This window comes from Hevea brasiliensis, chromosome 11 (assembly GCF_030052815.1).
Source record: "Hevea brasiliensis isolate MT/VB/25A 57/8 chromosome 11, ASM3005281v1, whole genome shotgun sequence".
NCBI classification, from domain to species: Eukaryota; Viridiplantae; Streptophyta; class Magnoliopsida; order Malpighiales; family Euphorbiaceae; genus Hevea; species Hevea brasiliensis.
Genome location: NC_079503.1, coordinates 3,471,229 through 3,487,880, shown reverse-complemented (window position 1 = coordinate 3,487,880; position 16,652 = coordinate 3,471,229). Strand labels below are relative to the sequence as shown.

Sequence of the window (16,652 nt, the reverse complement as noted above, 5' to 3'; positions counted from 1 at the left end):
ATTTCTCTATAAAATAATGCCATCCATAAAAATAATTAGAAAACTGAAATTGAACATATATAAGTATTCTTTTCTTAAAAATAATTAATATTTGAATTATACTTCAAATGATTTTTTTTAATAAAATTTGGTAATTCAATATTAATAAGAATTATAACTCATAAGATAAATAAATCATAATTTTCTAGTTAAATTTTTTTTTTATTGAGAGATAATATGAATAGAGGAGAATAGAGTGGCTCCAGAGCCAAGTGATGTATATTGGAATAACCAAGCAAAACCTAATGTTTCACGCATTCTTTTCCCTTACCTTCTTTTTCATGATCCCAATTGCATTTGTGCAAGCTCTTGCAAGTATTGAGGGAATTGAGAAAATAGCTCCTTGTCGAAATGTTAGTAATGTTCACAAGTCCTCTTCAATCGGCAGTGATATTCCATTGTTATAATTACTGATTATTTGTTTTGTTGATTAGTTGTGCAGACAATGTGTCAAATCACTAATCACTTATTGATGGTTGTCGAATCCACCAGAAATTTAATTAACTGAAATTACCAATTGTGAAATATTTTCTGCAATAAGTGGTAAGTACAAGTCGAACCCTAGAGACTGAATTATTAAATTTCATGCACTTGCGTAATGGAAAAAAAAAAAGAAACAAAGGGTGGGAGGGGGTAATTCGCAATCCAAAGAAGAAATCAAAAATCCAAAATTTAAGATCTAAAATTTAATAAGAAACTCTCGAATTAAATAAACTTCAGTTCAAGGTAATTCTCATTCCAATGCATTGATTTGATCATAGACAAAACAAATACAATTATCTCTTATTGAATACTTAAAGTAGATTTACCAAACAGCGAGGTAAACCTCTGATTTTCCTATACTCATCAATTCGAGCCCAACACTCTTATTGACTCTAATTATTAACTGAGTTGGTATTAAGCAATCCTCATCAAATTAATAACTGCTTTAAGAAAAGGAAATAGTTCAGCTAAACAATAATTTATGAAGCATAAATCATTTAATCCACCCTATTGTTTCCTTAAGTTATTGTCGAAAACTTGGATCATAATCAATAAAACCTAATTGCTACTCATGTTCAATCTTACACAACAATTATGGATTATGAAGATGAATTAGCAATTGATCAAATCAAACAATTAACTAATAGGCCTTTTTAGCAAATCATTCAACAGATAAAAAATAATTAAATCAGAAAATAATAGATATTCAAAAAGACATAAATTAAATTAAGAACCTGGTCTCACAAATCACACATAAGAACTTGAATCCCTTGAACTGAATTAAAAACTTAGCTACTCATGTTCATGGCTTACAGAAAAATAAAGAAGAAATCTAAAAAGAATGGAGAACAAAGGCCTTCTATGGAGAACGAAGGTCTAAATTGGGATGCTCTTAGCTGCTGCCCAAAGACGTATTTATAGTAAAAAACATAACCCCAAAGATAGGAACAAAACTAGGAAAAGTTTTGAAATTTAAAAGACAGATTTTTAGCTTGCATTCACCTCTTTGAAATCAAGGCCGATTTTTAGCGACTTTCTTTCCGAATCTTCCTCTGCCCTCTTCAGGAAAGTTGTAGCCCTATTTCTTAGCTTTCCAATGGGTACTTATTTGCCCAAATCCGAGGTCTACAACCCAAGTTATAGCCTAAAAACTGGGACTCGTTTAGATAAATGGTCTAGCCCATAGTGACGACTTCATTGCCGTTTTTGACAATTAAAATAGCCTCATCTCGCGTCCAACCCTTCATAGAAGTTGTAGAGGTGGCTCTTAAGGCTCAATTGGGCTTGGGCTTGCTTCATTTGGACATCTGAAACTATAAATACTGAAACTGATCGTGATACATCAAGTCTAGGCTTTTGAAATAGATTCATAGCTCATTTTGTCAACCTTGGAGACTGATTTGGGCTTTGGTCCCTCTTTATCATTTGAAGTGCTCTATCTTAGCTTTTCAATGGAGTAAACAACACTTAATTTACAGACCCACAACTTTAGAAACACCTAAAAAATACAGCAAATATCAAATACTAAAAATTTCTCCATTTAACACAATTATTCCACAACTATCTAAAAATATGTCTAAATGATAAATATATTTTAACCGACTAAATTAAACATAAAAACACACTAAAAACACTAAATATAATGAAAGTAAAATTAATAAATTATGCACTTATCACTTATACAAGGTCTTCTACTAGGCATTGCATTAAAGCTTTTTCTGATCTTCCTGCCAACAATATTGATGATCATGTCTAAATTTGAAGGTTTCACGTCTCTATCATCTTTAGAAAGGAGATCAGCTCAACTCAACTCAACTCAACTAAGCATTTATTCTAAGAATTTGGGGTCGAAAAAAGAGATCAGCTGCACGATATTAATTTTTCAATATTGTGAACGTATTCCTTGAGAGCATAATCACTGGAACTGCATTTGAACAACCCAATTCTCTTATAAAGTAGTCTGCTAGCAATATGTTGCTCTTACAAATTAATCATCATATTCTTTATTTCTTTGTGGTTTGTACTCTTTCATTTGACCAAGCATAGTCTAGGTTTCTCATGTTTCATCTTATCTTTTGAAACTTCATTGATGATTCTTAGTCGTTGAATTCCTAAAACAATTGGTGTGGCTATTGTTGACCCCGTGTAGCTCAAAATGAGCATTAATTTTGATGATAACAAAACTCAAATAGAATCTATCTAACTAAATTGTAAGTGATGTGTAGATTCTTTCTCTTATTCATGAAGAATCTTTAAGGTTGCATCAAAGGAGGAAGAGCACTAAAAGGCATCTCAAGATGAATTAAAGTTGAGAAAGAACAAGATTATGAAAGCTAAAACTCAAAGTAAATGTATGAAAGTCATAGAGTTAGAAATTGAGTATTAGGACTTGTGTAAAAAGAATAGATGAAAGTTTTAGTCAAATGGAGCTCAAAATTAAAATTTTCTTTCAATTACTTTATAAAATTTTCTCTCATCATGACCTTGGATATTGCTATTGGAATATATTTTTTTAAGGTCTAAATTAGATTTTTAAAGATTACAATTTGAAACAGGCATTTTGTAAATTAGTTTGCTAACTTGTTTGCTAAAATATTAGTTTGCTAATGTGTTTGCTAAAATATTAGTTTGCTAACTAGTTTACTACTGTTGCAAAAAATTTCATTAGTTTGTTAAATGATCAGAGTTGCTCAAGTTCGCACAAAAAGATAAAATAATGGCTATTTTGCCTATAACAGAGTGTATAACGTTCCAAAAAGGTTTCAAACAGTTTAAAATGATTTGGGCTATAAATACACCTTCTTTACTTCATTCTACACTTGATGAAAGCTTACAATTGCACTCCAATCTTGATTTTTTATTTATTGCTTTCATTCAAGAGCTTTAAAGTCTTTGAGCTACTATTGGCAAATTAACTTGTCTCTTCTTTATAGTTTGATTTGTAATGAGTGAGAGTGAGTGTTAAAACATTAAATTGCATTTAAGAGAGATTGTACAAGCACCTATTGAAGCTTGAGAGTGTGAGTGATTGAGATAGCACTTGTCAAGGGTTTAAGCTATCTTGGTAAAAGCTTGGTGTTGAAAAAGTTGTAAAGGGCTTTTGGTCTCTTACCTTTAAAAGAGCAAATAGTGGAGAGAAGACTCAAAGAGGGTTCTTTGAGAGAATGGATGTAGGCTAGTTAAGCCGAACCACTATAAAAATCATTGTGTTTGATTTCTCTAACCTTAATCTCTTTACTTTTGTGTAATTTAATTTCTATGCATGATATTGAATGTTGATTGAATAGATTGAGTTGATATACTTGAGGATATATTGAGTAGGTTGAGAAATTAGTTAAATATTTTGTGATGCATGTTATGTTAAAAATTGCTATAAATATTGATTGAAGCTTGAATTATAATTTAGAGACACATTATTGAAACACATATCACTTTCACTATATATAAATGAGCACCTAGTTGAATAAAGCCACAGTTTTTCATTAGGCTACAAGCAAGGGCCGAAAAATTATAAAGTCCAATTCACCCCCTCTTGGACTATTTTGGGACTACAAATTGGTATCAGAGCCTGTCTTTCTTGCTTAAGGTGTCACAACCTTGGAGTGATACCCAATGGCTGGTTCATCTAACAACACTGTCGGTATACCCGCACCACTAGCTGAAGGCTACTCAATTACTAGACCACCACTCTTCAATGGCACTAATTACTCATTTTGGAAAGTGAGAATGAGAAATTTCATACAATCTGTAGATATTGATGCATGGAGAATTATTAAAAATGGTCCACGTGTTCCTCAAAAGAATGGTCAAGGAAATACTAAAGTTCCTAAAAATGAAGATGAATATGATGACAATGATTGGAAGAAAATTTCTGTAAATGCTAAAGCTATTAATATTTTGCATTGCTCACTTGACCTTAATGAATACAATCGTGTTTCAGGATGTCAATCTGCTAAGGAAATTTGGGAAAAGCTTGAGGTCACTTATGAATGAACGGATGTCATCAAGGAGTCCAAAGCAAACCTCCTTATCCGAGATTATGAGCAATTTGAAATGAAACCAGGAGAATCAATGGCGGACATGAGTACAAGGTTTACCGATCTTGTCAATCTTCTCAAAGCACTTGGTAAAAGATTTGAGGAAGTTGAACTTGTGAAGAAAATTCTTAGATCACTTCCAAAATCTTGGGAAGCAAAGACTATAGTTATCCAAGATACCAATGATTTTAAAACATTCACCTATGATGAACTCATTGGATCTCTCATTGGACATGAGATGGTATATAAGAAAGATGAAGTTAAAAATGAGCAAAAGAAGAAGAAAAGCATTGCTCTCAAGTCAAATAAGGATGAAGATAAGAAGAAAGGAGTTGTACTTAAAGTTGACTCAAGTGACAACTCAAGTGCTTCAAGTGATGATGATGATGAAATGGCTATGCTTGCAAGGAAATTCAAAAGAGCTTTCAAGAAGGGAGGAAGTAAATACAAGAAATTCCTGGAAAAATATACTCCCAAGGATAAACGTTTCAAAGATCCAAAAGAAGAAGTTATATGTTATGAGTGTCACAAACCAGGACATATCAAGCCCAAATGTCCATTGTTCAAAAAGAAGAAAGGCAAAGAAGACAGGAGCAAGAAAGCTATGAAAGTAGTTTGGAGCAACAGTGAAGAATCTTCAAATGATGAATCAAGTGACAAGGAGACTGCTCACCTTTGTATGATGGCATTTGAAGAGAAAGTCGAAAGTTCACAAAAGGAAGAAGAAAGTGATAATGAGGTAAACTCTCTTGAATCTCCTAATGTAGAGGAACTTGAACTTGCATTTGCTAAAGTATATGATGAGTATAGAAACTATAAGAGAAAGTGCACTAAAATGAATTTAGAAATTGAATCATTGAGATCACAAAATATTGCCATGTCCAATGTGTATAAAGAAAATGAATTTTACAAAGGATAAATTGCTTTGTATAAAGAGCTAGATTTGGAGTTGAAAAACTCAAAAGAAACTTGTGAAAAGCTGATTGAGAAAAATAAAGTTCTTGAAGCTAAAATAGAATCTTTGACAAATGCTTTGGCAAAATTTATAAAAGGAAAAGAAACTCCAGATGTACTTCTTGGAAACCAAAGAATTTCAAATGAAAAATATGGAATTGGTTTTGATGGTTTTGTGAACTATGGTAAATACAAAAATCATTTCATTAAAGCATCTACATCCTCCTTGCCTAATGTCACATGTTATTATTGTAATAAAAGAGGTCATATGGTTAGTTCTTGTGCACTTAAGAAGGGTCTCCTTAAGGTAAAGAAGGTATGGGTGCCAAAGAGAACCTTACCTAAGGTCACTAACCCCCAAGGACCCAAAGTTGCTTGGGTACCTAAAGCTAAATGATTAAATTTCAGGTTTGTTTCAAAAGGATGAAGGAAAGTGAAAAATGGTATATAGATAGTGATTGTTCAAAGCACATGACCGGTGAAAAGGACAAGTTTTCAAAAATCACAATGGTAGATGGAGACCATGTGAAATTTGGAGATAAAGGAAAAGGAAAAATAATTGGAAATGGCACAATTGGAACCAAACCTTGCATTGAAGATGTGTCACTTGTTGAAAGTTTGAAATACAACTTGCTAAGTGTAAGCCAACTTTGTGATAAAGGTTTTGAGGTAAAGTTCACTTCTTCTCTTTGTACAATCAATAACTTAGATAATGACACATTGTTCATTGCCAATAGATCTAATAATGTTTACTTGCTTGACATGAATAACTTTGAAACTAATCATGGTACATGTCTAGTATCTTTTGATAATTCTAGTTATTTATGGCATAGAAGATTAGGACATGTAAGCATGCATACACTCTCAAAATTGTCTAAGAAAGAACTTGTTAAAGGTCTTCCAAAGATTAACTATGAAAATGAATTTCAATGTAGGGCATGTGCACTAGGAAAGCATAACATCTTTTAAATCTAAAAATATTGTTTCTACCACTAGGCCATTAGAATTGCTTCATCTTGATTTGTTTGGACCGGTGTCTCCTACTAGTCTTGGTGGGAAGACATATGCTTTATTTATTGTTGATGACTTTTCAAGATATACATGGACATTCTTCCTTGCTCACAAAGATGAAACTTTTGAGAAATTCATCTCTTTTAGTAAAATGGTTCAAAATGAAAAAAGTTTTTGCATCACATCTATAAGAAGTGATCATGGAACTAAATTTGAAAATCATTTATTTGAGAAATATTGTGATAAACATGGAATCAACCATAATTTTTCAGCTCCTAGAACACCATAACAAAATGGGGTTGTAGAAAGGAAAAATACGACTTTGCAAGAAATGACTAGAACCATGTTGAATGAAAATAATTTGCCAAAGTATTTTTGGGCTGAAGCTATTAATACTTCTTGCTATGTGTTGAATAGAATTTTGATTAGATCAATTTTGAAAAAGACCCCTTATGAGCTTTGGAAAGGAAGAAAACTAAATATTTCATATTTCATAGCATTTGGATGTAAGTGCTATATCTTAAATAACAAGAAGGATAACTTGAAGAAATTTTATGCTAAATCCGATGAAGGAATCTTTCTTGGGTATTCAACAAAGAGTAAAGCATATAGGGTGTTTAATAGAAGAACATTAGTTATTGAGGAAACTATTCATGTTTTGTTTGATGAGGCTAACCCTTCTATTAGAAGGAAAGATATTTTTAATGATAATGATGAGTAGGTGTTTGGAAAAGATAATGTAAAATCAAGTCAAGAAATGAAACAAATTGATGACAAAGATAAAGAAACTCAAGGAGATACCACAATAGATGTCCATAATGCCAGCAATGATCAAATCAATGAAGAAATGCCAAATTTGGAAGAATTACAAGTAAATGAACCCCAACAAGAAGATTTACCTAAATAATGGAGATTCCATAGCAATCATCCCCAAGAAGACATCATTGATGATCCATCTCAAAGGATGATGACTAGAGCACAATTGAGAAAATATTTTGGTAATGTTGCCTTTGTTTCACAAATTGAACCTAAATGTTTTGAAGAAGCTCAAAATGATGAAAGTTAGATTCTTGCCATGCAAGAAAAACTCAATCAATTGGAGAGAAACAAAGTTTGAAATTTGGTGCCTAAACCTAAAAATCATTCAATTATTGGTACTAAATGTGTTTTTAGAAACAAAATGGATGAAAAGGTAATATTGTTAGAAACAAAGCTAGACTAGTGGCTTAAGGCTATAACCAAAAGTAAGATATTGATTTTGATGAAACCTTTGCTCCGGTTGCTAGAATTGAAGCTATTAGAATGTTGTGTGCCTTTGCATGTTACAAGGATTTTCTGCTTTATCAAATGGATGTCAAGAGTGCATTTTTAAATGGTTATATTGGTGAGGAAGTGTATGTTGCACAACCACCGGGCTTTGAAAATCATGAGCATCCAAATCATGTTTATAAACTTACTAAAGCTTTATATGGTTTAAAATAAGCTCCTAGAGCATGGTATGAAAGGCTTAGTAAATTCCTTTTACAAAATGATTTCCAAAGAGACAAAGTGGACACAACACTTTTTGTTAAGAAGCATCATAATGATATGCTCATTGTGCAAATATATGTTAATGATTTAATTTTTGGTGCTACTAAAGAATCTCTTTGCAAGAAATTTTCTAAGATTATGCAGAATGAATTTGAGATGAGCATGATGGGGGAGCTCACATTTTTCGTTGGACTTCAAATTAAGCAAATGAAAGATGGCATCTTCATAAATCAATCAAAGTACATCAAGGATATGTTGAAGAAATTTAAAATGGAAGATTTGAAGAGCATGGGCACTCCTATGAGTTCAACAATTAAAATGGACAATGATGAAAAAGGTAAATAAGTAGATACAAAGCTTTATAGAGGTATGATTAGCTTTCTTTTATATCTTACTGCTTCTAGACCAGACATACATTTTAGTGTTTACTTGTGTGCAAGATTTCAATCATGTCCAAAAGAATCCCATCTAAGTGCAGTTAAAAGAATCTTCAAATACCTCATTGGCATACACTCAATTGGTTTATGGTATCCAAAATGTAAATCTTTCAATCTTGTAGGTTATAGTGATTCGGATTTTGCAGGAAGTAGATTGGATAGAAAAGGTACTTCAGGTACCTGTCAATTTCTTAGTTTTGCACTAGTTTCTTGGCACAGTAAGAAACAAACTTCAGTTGCTCTGTCTACAGCTGAGGCTAAATATATAGCTGTTGGTAGTTATGTTGCTCAAATTTTATGGATGAAACAACAATTGGAAGATTTTGGTTTAAAATATAATCTTGTTCTAATTAGGTGTGATAACACAAGTGCCATAAACTTGATCAAAAATCCAGTCCAACATTCAAGAACAAAACATATTGAGATTAGACATCATTTTATTAGAGATCATGTTCAAAATGGAGATATCAAAATTGAATTTGTTACTTCTGAAAATCAACTTGCAGATATTTTTACAAAATCACTCAATGAGGAAACTTTTTGCAAAATTAAAAGGGAAATTGGCATGAGTGAACCACTTGCTTAAAATTCAATTCATATAGATTTAATATCTCTGCATATTATCTGATGTGTGAGTAATTTGCTATGATATTAATTTGCTAGGAAAACTCTAAATAACAGTAGCTAACTTATTTTTGTACCCGTGAAATTAGTTTACTAAGTTGTATACTACTGTTGCGTGCCTTAAATTAGTTTACTGTAATGTGTACTGTTCAAATTTTAAGCCAAAAAGTTATTGTGCTTTGAACTTTCTGCGTGCCAATCAATGCACTTACCCATTTACATTTTCTTTGTTGTGTCAGATATATATATATATATATATATATATATATATATATATATATACATTTGAAATAAAAATAAAATTCAAATAAAGTATACTAGAAGAGGGAAAGCGCGGGACTCAAGAAGCATTACCCACTGCCACACGAAACCTTCACCTATCAACTCGTTTTTTTTTCCTCGCCATACCCGACTCTCTCTCTCCTCTGCATTGGTTTATGGTACTACTCTTACTAATTTTCTTGTCATTAACACTAACCCATTTTCATCAAAGCGCCTATCTCACTCTCTAATCATCTCCTAAAATGCTAATCCCGCATTCATTCATCACTGCACCAGAAGCCATTTTAAAATTCCCAATTCTTCATCGCCTCTAGTTCATCATCTATGGCTCGCACCAAATGAAAATCCCCTGCTGTTGCAGCCTCACCGTCATCTTCTTCATCCGAAGAACTCCCTATTGCCGCATTAAAGAAGAAAGTGAAGGAAAAGAGGAAAATACCAGAAAGTGAAGGAAAAGAGGAAAATACCAGAAACTGAGTCCAATAGTGTATCCTCCGACCCATCTAAGGAAGTCGAACTTGCTGTGACAGCACCAGAAAAGAAAAAGGGAAGGAAAATGCGTGGGATTGATATTCAACGCAAAAAGGGTGCTGCAAAATCATCGGGTTCTGTTGTTGACAAAGCACTTCTCAACTGTAAGTTCATTAAATGGGATAATTTTGATCAGGTTGATTTTTAATTTAAGGAACTCTTTGAATTTCAAGAATGGATGAATGTTTGTGAATGCATTGATGTTTACTACCCTAGACTAGTCCAAGAATTCTATAGAACTTTAAAAGTAGTTAATGAAGAAGACAGATTTGAGGTTTCTTTAAATAACAGAGCATATGACATTTTTGTTGAATTTATTACTAAAGCCTTAAAATTGCCGAATGATGGAAATAGAATCTCTGCTCATAGAGATGTTGCTAGAGTTTCAGGTTTTAATTTGACTGAATTTGAAAGTGAAGTTTTTCTTGCCAACACTGCCACTAGTGAAAAATCCACTAGCACTAAAGCCTTTTAACACATTAAGATTATTCACAGTGTGGTGAATTATATATTTTGTCCTAAATCTTGCAGCTATGGATATTTTAGTTACTTGGATATGTGCATCATGTGGCATATTATTAATAGAGTAAGAATGAATTTGGCATATCTGATTTTCAAGAATATGTGTAAAGCTTATGGGATTGGTAAATTACCTTATGCACACCTCTTAACTGCCTTGTTTAGAGAATTGGAGATAAATGTCTCTAAGGAGAGTTCTAGGGCAGATTTAATGGTGCTTAGAGAAATTCATTCTGATACTGATGGAAGAAAGAAACGTTTTGAAAAAGGTGGATCTTCTAAAGCTAAAGTTGATTCAGATTCCCAAAGTGAGATTATGAGTGAGCTTCAAGGGCTAAGAGCTTTCATTAATGAGAAATTCAGTGCATTAAATCAGTCTATTGAACTTCTGAGAAAATTTGTGGATATTGTTGATTACAAAGTAAGTCATTTACTTACTCAAAATGAGGAGTTAAAGAAACAGAGTGCAGATCTTAAGCGGGCACAAGAAACTGATTTTGCAACCAAAGTTGAGACTGATGTACCTACAGGTGACCCCTCTACTCATGATGCTCATGTTTTTTATCATGGTAATGTTAAGTGTGAAGGTACTGGGCTTGGTGAGTTTACTGCTGCTGTAGAACATGAAAGTGAACAGGTTGTAGAACCTATAGTTGAACCTGTTGTTGAGCATGTTAGTGAACAGATTGTAGAACCTGTAGTTGAGTCAACTGTAGAACCTGCAGTTGAGTCTACACAAAAGAAGGAAGACTCTCTAAAGGATTAGCAGGAGAGTGCTCCACCTAAACCTTCTGCAGCTAAAGCATCTCAGGCTAAGAAGAGCAGGAAAAGAATTAAGTCTACGGTGTCCAATCCATACCAGACTCTGGCTGCTGCCTTTCAAACCCCATCTGATGAGGATGAGCCACAGAAGCATGAGCCTTTGGCTGACCAAGTTTCTCAGCCACCTACTGCTAAACCCTCCAGGAAGAAGATGGTGCCTTCCAAAGCTATTCAAAGGAGCAAAAGACTTAATGTTTAGAAAATGATCTGCACTTTTAGTTTACTAATATGTTTACTACTGTTGTTGAATGCTTTTTCAGTTTACTACTGTCTATCTTATTGATTTTCAGTTTGTGCTTACTTGGTTCTTTTTGAATTAATGTCTCATGTTTCCTTTTTGGCTGATGACAAAAAGGGGGAGAATTGATATGTGCTTTTGTTTTGGGAAATTGGATGTGTGCTTATACTTTGAAAATGGAAGTATGTTTATGTTTTAAAAATGTGTATGCAAACTATTAAGTTTAACATTTTGCATATTGAAATTGTGAATATCTTATGAACATGTTTTATAGCATAAATTCAGGGGGAGTTTTGTATAGCTGTTAATACTTTTATTTTTTGAACTTGTGTGCATATATTAGGGGGAGTATTTTCCGCATACTAACTTGCTTGGATATATATAAACTTACTCACACTTTTATTTATTCTTGATTGATGATTCAATTGAGTTTTGTCATCATCAAAAAGGCGGAGATTGTTGACCCCGTGTAGCTCAAAATGAGCATTGATTTTAATGATAACAAAACTCAATAGAATCTATCTAACTAAATTGTAAGTGATGTGTAGATTCTTTCTCTTATTCATGAAGAATCTTTGAGGTTGCATCAAAGGAGGAAGAGCACTAAAAGGCATCTCAAGATGAATTAAAGTTGAGAAAGAACAAGATTATGAAAGCTAAAACTCAAAGTAAAGGTATGAAAGTCATAGAGTTAGAAATTGAGTCTTAGGACTTGTGTAAAAAGAATAGATAAAAGTTTTAGTCAAATGGAGCTCAAAATTAAATTTTTCTTTCAATTACTTTATAAAATTTTCTCTCATCATGACCTTGGATATTGCTATTGGAATATATTTTTTTAAGGTCTAAATTAGATTTTTAAAGATTATAATTTGAAACAGGCATCTGGTAAATTAATTTGCTAACTTGTTTGCTAAAATATTAGTTTGCTAATGTGTTTGCTAAAATATTAGTTTGCTAACTAGTTTACTACTGTTGCAAAAAATTTCATTAGTTTGCTAAATGATCAGAGATTCAGAGTTGCTCAACTTCGTACAAAAAGACAAAATAATGGCTAGTTTGCCTAGAACAGAGTGTATAACATTCCAAAAAGGTTTCAAACAGTTTAAAATGATTTGGGACTTTAAATACACCTTCTTTACTTCATTCTACACTTGATAAAAGCTTACAATTGCACTCCAATCTTGATTTTTTATTTATTGTTTTCATTCAAGAGCTTTAAAGTCTTTGAGCTACCATTGGCAAATCAACTCATCTCTTCTTTATAGTTTGATTTGTATTGAGCGAGAGTGAGTGTTAAAACATTAAATTGCATTTAAGAGAGGTTGTACAAGCACCTATTGAAGCTTGAGAGTGTGAGTGCTTGAGATATCACTTGTCAAGGGTTCAAGCTACCTTGGTAAAAGCTTGGTGTTGAAAAAGTTGTAAAGGGCTTTTGGTCTCTTACCTTTAAAAAAGCAAATAGTGAAGAGAAAACTCAAAGAGGGTTCTTTGAAAGAGTGGATGTAGGCTAGTTAAGTCGAACCAATACAAAAATCATTGTGTTTGATTTCTCTAACCTTAATCTCTTTACTTTTGTGTAATTTAATTTCTATGCATGATATTGAATATTGATTGAATAGATTGAGTTGATATACTTGAGGATATATTGAGTATGTTGAGAAATTAGTTGAATATTTTTTTGATGCATGTTATGTTAAAAATTGCTATAAATATTGATTGAAGCTTGAATTGCAATTTAGGGACACATTATTAAAACACATATCACTTTCACTATATATAAAGGTGCACCTAGTTGAACAAAGCCACAATTTTTCATTAGGCTACAAGCAAGGGCCGAAAAATTGTAAAGTCCAATTCACCCCCCTCTTGGACTATTTTGGGACAATAGCTATTCCAATGAAAGCAACTTTCTTTTTAACGTACATAATGTTTGATGGATGGTCTAGAATAGCAGAAGTTTTAATTTTGAAAAAACTAATAATATTCCACCTGAAAATCTTCCTGGTTAAGACTGAAAAGGATAGGGAAGAGGCAATGGATCCAAGAAGCATTGGTTTCAATACTGGAGAACCTCGTGTACAATTCTATTTTCTATTAGGTCTTGTATATGCAACAGTGACACCAGCTCTCCTTCCAATCATAATAATTTTCTTTGCCTTTGCGTACTTCGTGTTTCGTCATCAGGTGAAGACTTAATGCAATATTCAATCTAAATGACAATTTTCCATTGCATGGGGTCAATAGCTTCATCAATTAACTGAGTACGACCATGTGATTCAAGTTCAACTTAGAACTTTTAGGTCAAAATTCAACACATCTGGATGGCTTTTAGCTGCTGATATTCTTCTAATGATTCTTTTTGAAATATTTTCAAGTAGTAATGCTGTAGTTTGGATGGAAGAGGTTATTAGAGATACGTATGACATTTAAGTTATTGCCATTAGATGTTACCTTTGTTTAACAGAAAAGCTTCGAAAAAACACGTCAAACTGGTAAGAACAAAACTGATCTCAAAGAATGCCTTGTATAACTACAAAATTTGATCTGTCACTCTAGCTATTCACTGATGGATTTGGTCTGATACCATTATTGGTTTTGTAGAAGAAAGGTATAGAAGCATATATTGAGACTGAATAGTCTATCTTTTATTGATTATAGAGGCATTTATATAATGAAATTTCTTCTAATAATTCGTTGAAGATTATAAATTTAAAATTAAAAAAAAAACATGGTAGAAATTGTTGGCAGCATCTTTTCAATTTAATTAAAGATAATCTTTTATCTCCTTTAAACTTTTTATATGAGGCATCTCCAACATTTACAACCAAGATATTAGAATTATGGCTCAAAATCTTAGTGAGATTTGAAGAGAGACATTTTCCTATATAGAGTAGAACTCTTATGTTAGTGTTATTCCTAAATTGAGTGGGACTCCTAATTAGATTAGAGTTGAGAGAATTAACACTATAAATAGAAGAATAGTAAAAAAGTTATTTGACTTCACCCGTAGAGAGTGACTTTACCAATTGAAGAGAGTGGCTTTGCTCATGGAGAGTGGCTTTCAGTACATGGAGTGGGGCTGTCACCCATTGTAGAGTGGAGCTTTGTCAATTGCTAAGGATTTTGCTTTGCCCATTGATGAGGGGCTTTTGCTCATTGCAGTCTCATGGAGGAAAAGAGGCTTCGACCTAAGATGGAGAAAGGACATAATCAAAGAGGAAGGGATTATTGTCTATTATAATTGAAGACACCCTTTGTGTTGTAGCAGTTAAAATAGTAAATATATTAGGTTATGTCTAGAGGAGATTGAGAGGACTAACTAATATATTTACTATGAGCAGTTTTGTAGTATAGGTTATCTTGGGTGCAATTGGGATGATGGGTATTATAGCTTTGAACTTATAATTGATGGTTTATTATTGATAATAGTGGCTGATGACATGTCCATGGATGTAACCTTATGTTGAGAGAGTAAACCATAAAAATATTAGTGTTTTATGTGTTTGCTTTATTTCTTTGTAGTTTACACACTTCCGTGGTACATAATAATTATTGTCTGAGCATGGGGATGATCTTGGTGAATTTGATTAATGGTAAAGCTGCTGCAACATGTAGAAAGTTGCACATGCAATAATGGTGATAGTAGAGAGTTAAAATTAAGGTGGATTTCTTGATGCAAAATCAAGAAAGTTGATGACGCGAAAATTTTTTGAAGAAAGAAGTAAGTTACGCTCAATATGAAGATTAAAGATTTGAAGGGATCAAGTCAAGCATGGAGATTTGATGATATGAAGACACCCAAGAATTTGAGATATGCAATGATTGATGGATTTTGAGTCAAGTTGGAGATTGTTAGAATTATGACTCAAAATCCCAGTAGGATTTGGAGAGAGACCTTTTCCTATATAGAGTAGAACTCTTATTTTAGTGTTATTCCTAAATTGAGTGGGACTAATCAGATTAGGATTGAGGGAATTAACACTATAAATAAGTATATGGTAAAAAGATTATTTAGCTTCGTCCATAGAAAGTGGCTTTATCGATTGAAGAGAGTGGCTTTCAGCTCATAGAGTGGGGCTGTCACCCATTGTAGAGATGGGCTTTTCCAATTGCTGAGGATTTGGCTTTACCCATTGATGATGAGCTTTTGCCCATTGCAGTCTCATGAAGGGAAAGATGCTTTGGCCTAAGATTGAGAAAAAATATAATCCAAGAGGAATGGATTATTGTCTATTATAGTTGAAGACACTCTTTATAGTGTAGCAGTTAAAATAGTAAATATATTGAGTCATGTCTAGAGGAGATTGAAAAGACTAACTAATGTATTTATTATAAGTAGTTTTGTAGTGTGGATTATTTTGGGTGTAATTGGGATGATGGGTAGTATAGCTTTGAGCTTATAATTGATGATTTATTATTTATGATACTAAAAGATGGTATGCCCATGGATGTAATCCTATGTTGAGAGGGTGAACCATACAAATATTAGTGCTTTATGTATTTACATTATTTCTTTGTAGTTTACATGTTTCTGCGGTACACAACACGAGTACTAAAGCGGTGCAGCATTTTGGCCTGATGTTCATGGACGTGTTATCATTGCATTTATAATCTCATAGGTGCTTATGATTGGATTGTTGAGTACAAAGGAAGCTGCTCAGTCAATACCATTTCTCATTGCCCTGCTAATACTCACTATATGGTTCAATAATTTCTGCAAAGGCCACTATGAACCTATATTTAGAAGATATCCATTACAGGTTTGTTGCTGTATTCCAATTGTAAAATTAATGGTCTTTTTTTGTTGGGTTTCAAGAAGCAATGATGAAAGAGTCCTTGGAATGTGTAAGGGAGCCAAACATAAATTTGAAAACCTATCTCCAAAATGCATATATGCATCCAGTTTTCAAAGGTGATGATGACGAGGAGGATGAAGATATAAGTGAAAAATTGGAGACTGGGAGTGTACTAGTCCCTACAAAATGCCAATCTCGAAGAAATACACCTATTCCTAGTAGAATTAGTGGTGCATCTTCACCATCATCTTTGACAGATGTTATTAAGGAACATCCAGAGCCTTAACAACATGAGACTTCAAATCTCACTGTACATTTAGGCACATTGCAACTTACTAGGCCAACGTAG

General features: G+C 32.9%; 1 pseudogene; it reads left to right on the top strand.

Moving 5' to 3' along the window:
• Positions 1-254: 254 nt before the first annotated feature.
• Positions 255-16,589, top strand: LOC110636340 (protein OSCA1-like; annotated as a pseudogene).
• Positions 16,590-16,652: the final 63 nt, after the last annotated feature.